Raw genomic sequence first — 7,205 nt, 5'->3', positions numbered from 1 at the left:
CACGGGGTGTAGTAGCGAAAAAGGAGGTGTGAAAGCTCTGGCGACTCTGCTGGGGACAAGGACCCAGAACTCTTGTTCAGGGTTCAGAATTCGAGCTCAGTTAAATTGTTATATTTGGTTTTATCTGATTTTTCTACATGTTCCATGCTATGTGCTAAATGTTTTACCGCTTTGATATTTGATGAATTGTATATATAAACTGTCGCGAATCCCTTCCTCTCTCTGAGTCTTCTACATCATGGAGAAGGGTGCACTTCGTGTAGCTTCTCTTCTGTTTAGAGTCTTTCCCATTTAGAACGAGGTTTGGATAAGTTGCAAAGCCGGCGGAGCTTCTGTATTCCCGGTACGCTGCCTCCCCCCTCAGCCCGAGTTGTCCGCTCGGGTAAGCCAGGTCTAGACCAATAAACCTAAGGTTTAAACCTAGAAGAACAAAACCTCATGCCGGATCCCTAGTAGGACGCTTGTTTGCATCATGTGCATTTGACTTAGGGGACTCAACACAGGGGTTGGGTCCGTCTAGGACAGGTGACCTGAAATAATGGACCATCCTGATGCATCTTACGTGCTACTTGCGCATTTATTTGCTCGGCTTTGCATGTGGACCGGCTTGTCTAAATGAGTGAATTATGAAAATAAGCAGTGTCAGGACTAAGTGAGGGTGACCATTTGTTGTGAAAAACCAATATCCAAGTAGTGCCGAAATGCTGCCGGATTTTTGAGAAATTGAAAGAAAAAGAAGAAAGTAGTTTTCTTTAGTTTGTTTTGTTTACCAACGGAAAAGAAAAACGAAAAAAAGGGTTTTATTTTCAAATTAGTTTGTTTATTTGCCACTGAACAAGAAAACATAAAAAATGAATTTTGCTTTCAGAAATAGTGTATTTGCCAACAAAACAAAAGAGTCCTATATTCAAAAATAGTTAGGTTTATTTGCCCGAACTACGCCGGTTTGATTCTCACCAGATGTGAGATACGTAGGCAACCCTCATCGGGTCCAACCTCCCTTTTTTGCAAAAATACCCAAAAAATGTCAAATTTTAATTTTTGTCATAAATAAGTCGGGTGATGCCATTCTTGTCTAAGATAAGCCGAATGTCCCTAAAAGGACGTCGGAAGGCCGTTTTTGCAAGAACAGCCACCTGAGTCATTTTTTACACGGTTTGCGGGCACAGCCTTAAAATCTTCCTCCCAGAAGTGCCGAAAGGCCGTATTTGCAAATCCAAGGCCTGTTTTCTAAATAAAGAATTTTTGCACAAATAGCCATTTTTTAAAAATAAGTCATTAAAGTCCCCCTAATAAATGTGCAGGATGAATTCAAGTAACATCGAAACCTTCTCAGTCCTGAGCGAGATCCCTTTGAAACTTCACATGTGGTGGCATGATTTGGGAAAAGGAAGCAGAGATACCGTGGTCAAAAGTTTGGGTGGTCTCGTCGATTTGCTGAACATCAAACCAGAGAAGATATTATTGAGGCATTGATACCATTATGGGATCCGACCCGTAATGTATTCCGGTTTTCAGATTTTGAACTCACACCTACATTGGAAGAGATTGCCGGATACGCCGGTCTCAACGGGAACCTCCGAGGTAGATACCCATTGGCCCCACGACCGGTAACCCTTCTTCATAGGTCTTAGATTTGTTTGAAACATCAGCCGGGGTATTCAAGACCGTATATCTGGCGGTAGGGGTGTTGTACATTGCATTTTTATATCACGGTATGGTACCCCAAAGGTTTCGAGGAACCAACACAGGATTGACACATGCTGGGAATGAAAGACAAATGGGAAGCCCGACCGGGGATGCCTTTCATGGTTAGCTTTTGGCGAGTGGTTAATTTGTCCAATAAAGGACGGTTCACATAGACCTGGCCTGGTGGGATGCTAGATTTGCCATGAAAAACTTTACTAGCACAGAGGTTCCCGATTTGTAGCAGAAATGTACCGAGGCTTGACCAAAATGTCGGGAAGGGAGAAAATTCTTTCAAGGTTGTCAATTTTGCTCTTACCAATTGTGGATATAGGAAACACCTTATCCCACGGGCTATATGAACTACGATTTAACTGGAGTAAGTTGTATTGCCCAGAATTCGAGACCTCAGGGTGACAGGTTATTGAATTCCCACTGAGGAGGTACTGAGCGCTGGTGCGTCACGTGCTTAAGGCCTTGACCGCAAAGATAAAGTTGAATGGGCTTTATTGGATGGCTTCCTTGCTGTACTGAAGCTGTATCACACTAATCAGCAGAGAGTCTTTATATTCCTTGTTGATGGGTATTCGAAGACAGGCATACAAGCCTTATGTGCCCTTTAGCCAGAGTGTTTCGGCAGATTTGCGAACGATTCCAGACCAAGTGCACAACGATGAAGACCCTGCAGGAGCAGATCCATCGAGTTAGTGCGCCGGAAAGCTTTGCATTCCCTGAAGGCCAGAATCTCGAAAGATTGGAATGAGGTGCAGGTACCTTGAACCCAAGACTATTCATTACGGACCGATAGCCAGAGGGAGAGGTAGATCCAAACTACTTGTCTGTTCTACGGTTAAGAGATTTCACAAATCCCGTAGACGGACCACTGCCAAAAGGGCCACACTGTAACAACAATTTCACTAACGGGCCCCAGGTGCAATGGGAATTGTGTTAGCAAGGAAAAGGGAGTACAAGGCCCGAATAGGGCATTGGAAAAAACAGGTTCAGGCAGCTCCGGTTTGAAAACACCTTGAAAGCCGCAGGCTGAATGAGGTGGATAAAAGAAATTGGCCCAGGAGAATTGAAGCTCTCAAAGTCCCAACTTCAGCAAATGAAAATAGATTGCCAGGATCGGAAAGAAGTCTATCGACGAGAAGATTGATAAAAGGGTTGGAAGAAGCAAGCCTTGGACTGTCAGGCAAGAATTGGAAGAAATCGAAGGCGAATCATGGCAAGACTTCGGGCACAATGGGCAAAGAAGACTGAGGAAAGAGCCAGTTTGTACAAACCTAAATTAAGAGGAAACTAATTGAATAACCATTGCTAACATGAAAAGAGAAATGGAATACTCTTGAAGAAAATGCAGCTCGCAGGACAAAGAATTTCGGGTGCCGAGAGGAACAGTGTTATTGTTAATCGCTAATGAAAGAGGAATAAAAATTGTTACAAGACCGTTCATTTTCAGGTCTCAGGTGCTAGAGCTCGTACTCAACAGATAAGTCGGCTCTACTCCAAGAAAAGGGCCAAATCAGGGAGAATCAGAAAACATTGCCAAATACATTGTCATGAAGTGCCAGGCTGGTGATACGGATGGTCGTACCACGGTTCTTTGCCTTCCGTGTGATATTTTCGCCAGGTCTAATCGATCTGGATCACATGCAAAAGAGGTCTCGCACGCACAGGCCGCGCCGGCGATGCGAGAGAGATGCCCTGCGGGCCCCAGGATTTGAAGCTTTGATGTATTCTTAGATAACGAGTCGTGTATTTACGCTTTTGAGTCTGGTTTTTGGTACTTTCTTTTCCGAGAAAGAAGAAAAACAAATAGTCTTAATAATTTGTAATCGAGTTGTTATTAATGAAATTTGAAAATTGTCGCCGAAATTGTTTCATATTTTGCTTTATTTTGCAAGAACTACGCTCGGTCTGATTCACGCCGGGGTTGTGAACCGTAGCAATCATCCATAGGATCGACCTAACTAAATGAAAAGCGTGGAAAAACAAGAAAGAAAGAAAACAAAAAAAAGAATAGAAACCAAATAAAAGCAAACAAGAGAAAATAAAAGGAGCAAAGGAAAAGAAAAGAGCGGATAAAACAATTTTTGAGGGAAAAGAGCGAATAGACAAAGAAAACCAAGGTAAAAGTGAAAACGAGAGAAAAGAAAAGAAAGAAAGAGAAAGGAGAAGAGAAAGTTTGCAATTTGGCAAATAAAGAAAACGAAAAGCGGGATGAGCGATGCCGACTGAAGCCAAAGGACATAATAGAAATGGTGAAGCTGCTATAGGTGATTCACTTCATGTGCGGTTATCTTATATGTTTAATGCCCCTAATCCGCTCTAACAAAGTGTTGTGATGGAGTCCCGGAACAGTGGTTAAGATTGTAGACTGGGCATTCTGGCAACACCATCCCACAACACCGCTTAAGGATAAGTCAAACATGTTCAACCAGAAATTGGAAGCAGAGCATTGTCGACCCGAGTCTTAGGGAGGAGGAGAGTGAGTGCGTTAATGCTATGAAGGAGGAGAGACATAAACTGGAAGCTAACAGCAAATGGCGAGATGTACCGGGCCTGGTCGAAGGGACATCCACCAGCAGCCAATGCTGCTAATCCCACTAACGCCCATCCACTAGCTCAGCCTCAAGAGTCCTCCCACCAGTGGAACTTCAGGTCTCTGCATTTCCACTATGGAGTGGAGCACGGACAGCCTCGAGCACCTTCAAACACGACCACCTCGCAACGACCCAAACAGAATCCATGCTCAAGCCTACGGCCTGGGTTGGTGCCGGAGCCGAGACGCGTCCTGGTGTCGGTCCCATCTGTCGCACTACACGAGGTCTTCTAGCGAACCTTTGTGTGTCCGGAAACCGCATGATAACCAGTATTTACCCAGCTCGAAGCCACTTTGCAAACGCCAGAGCCATTGCCCGTTACACTCCGTGCTTTGGACTCTCTCCAGCTGAGGGGAAGAAAAGCTCCCAAAACCTCTGAGCGAGAGGAAATATACTGGAAGGTAAGGAGTGGTAGAACAGGTCATTCCGAAATATGCGGGCGTGCGGAGCGAGAGTGTAGGGCTGTGAGAGGGGCCTGGTTCCTATGTCGCAGGTTGCCGAGCAGGAGTCAGGGAGCTGCCAAGTTTGACCTATATGATGGCATGGTGATCCGGTGGCCCACTTAAGGGGTTCTCAACAATGTGAGAGGCGGAGAAGGGAGAGTTATGATGGCCTTGACTGTTAGTCAAAGTCTAAGGTGGAAGCACCTTGTGGATTGTGAACACGACAGGATCCATGCTCGTTGGTAGCACCTGGGACGCGATCTGGCCCAATGCATTTGAATGTCATTTATTCAGTACAATACTCGAAATTGTCGGACCGTCCTGGTCACTAAACTAAATTGAGAAGAAGCCCGGGGAAAGCTTCAGAGAGTTTGCGTTTCGGTGGAGGAGCAGGCGGGCAAGAGTCGATCCTGCCAATGAAAGAGAACGAGGATGGTGATTATTTCCTGACAGGCTTTGGAAGCCTACCTATTTATGGTCATCTGGTGTCAGCCAGTGGAAAAAACTTGCAATACGAGGTCGTGAAAATGGAAGTATGGTGGAAAGGGGTCTCAAATCTAACAAGATTATGAGCTATTCGAGCAATCAAAGCGATACTACTCAGGGCTATTCAGAGCGGCACGCGAGGAGTACTTGGAAGCAAAAGAAAGAAGATGTTGCAGTAGTGGAATCGAGAGCTTGGTTCCAGAGGTCCAATCCATTTATCACCAACTCGCCCTCACCCTCAAAACCTACCACACACCCCATATGCCACCGCAGCACTAAGTACCCACATCTGCTCCCCAATTTCTGCTGTCCACCATGCCCAGAACGATACCCCAAACCTCTACCACGCAACAATGGCGCCACAGCTTACCACAAAATACTTAATCTCATCTTCAAAAACACCTTACCCACCCCCAAAAACAACAGAATTCCGCCTGGAACGAGGTTTCGACCTACGCCTGCATTTTAAGAATTTGATAGGTTTGCAAAAGAAGAAGACTTTCACTCCCTTTGGGTGAATCTTACACTAGCTTGTTACCACAGATTAAGACAGTTAGGCATGCTGGTCCGAGTTGAACCAAGATTGCCAAAATCCTCCCCATAGGAATCTGGACCACTCTGTGGAGTTGTGGTATTGCTCGGTGCACCGGACATGATCACAGAATAAATGTTGGCACTTGAAGACGGGCCATCCGAGGAGCTGCATTATGGAGTACCGGGGCCGGAGATTGAAGTGGAGAACCCCAGAGGCGGGGGCCTAAACAGGTGGCAGGGGGCCCAAGAACCGGGATGTGAGCGCAGACTGAGTCAGCGCGCGGGTGATCTTAGCTAGGTCCAAAAGGGAGAGCATAAAAGCCGTCACAACCGTAATGATGATCAGGCTAGTGAGGATAGATCAAAAGAGAAATAGAAAATGAGAGCGTGATGGAGAGGGGTGGAGAGGGAGAAATAGTTAGCAAACGAGGTGGGTAGTAGTGAGTGGAAGAAAGAGCGTTGGTTGAGAGTGTTGCAGAAAGAAATAAGAACCAGTAAGTGGTGAGTGAGTGGGGGGCGGCTGTCGAGAGGCGCGCGCTGTGGATGGTGTAAAAGGGGCGCACAGACCGGTTTTCAGTCAGAAGCCGGAGTGACTCAGCTAGCCGAGTAGGATCAGTGGAAAAGGCCGTCGCCATGGAATTACGGGCCGAGTGAGTGATGTATCAGGGGAAAGAAGTTAAGGAAGAAGTTGTGTGGAAAAGAACCGCATGGGACTGACTCGCTCGGGGAGGAGTGGCGTTTGGCGTCGTGACGAGGCTGAGAAAGCCAAACGTACAAAGAGTATCCAGTATTCAGTAAAGAAGCGGTGTAACTGGAAGGAAGGGCGAGAAGAATTCTTGAAGAAAGATGAAGCAGGCAAGATTGGATTCCGATTGGGTAGAACAGGTGGGAGATGAAGACGGCCGGCAGCGCAGGAATCTCTTTGCTATCAGTTTACTAGGTGCCCGAACTCAGGATGAGCAGCGCCGGAGGCAGTGATGAAGAATTGTGGGAGATGAAGCCCAGTTCCCGAAAGATTTTTGTGAACCATTTAGAGAAGAATAGCGAACAGAGGATAGTTGTTGAAGTGGCACAGGTTACGTTGCTGATGATGAAGCTGCCTTATGGAAGGCACTGAGCCATGAGAGTAGAGCCTCTACTTCACGGGTGAGAATGTGAAGACTCGTGTGGTCACCCGGGGTGCTGAGTTTGATAACGATCCAGTGCAAACATTTGCCTCTCTTCCACCCTGGAAGAGAGGTATTAAAGGGTGGGCGAGTGAGAGAGATCGAGCGAAGAATAGTATTTGGCTGGCGTGCGGGGGAGGATTGATGGAGGAGGCAAGGAACAGTTGGGATTAGTGGTTGAACTGACAATAGGGGTGCCGAGTTGAAGTTCGAGCGGTATGGGGAGTGTCCAGGTGGGCTTAGACGTGGGGGCGTGGTGCGTAGCAATCTTTGTTAGCGCGACG

Source organism: Nicotiana attenuata, chromosome 6 (genome assembly GCF_001879085.1).
Source record: "Nicotiana attenuata strain UT chromosome 6, NIATTr2, whole genome shotgun sequence".
NCBI lineage: Eukaryota > Viridiplantae > Streptophyta > Magnoliopsida > Solanales > Solanaceae > Nicotiana > Nicotiana attenuata.
This window is presented reverse-complemented; position numbering follows the sequence as displayed.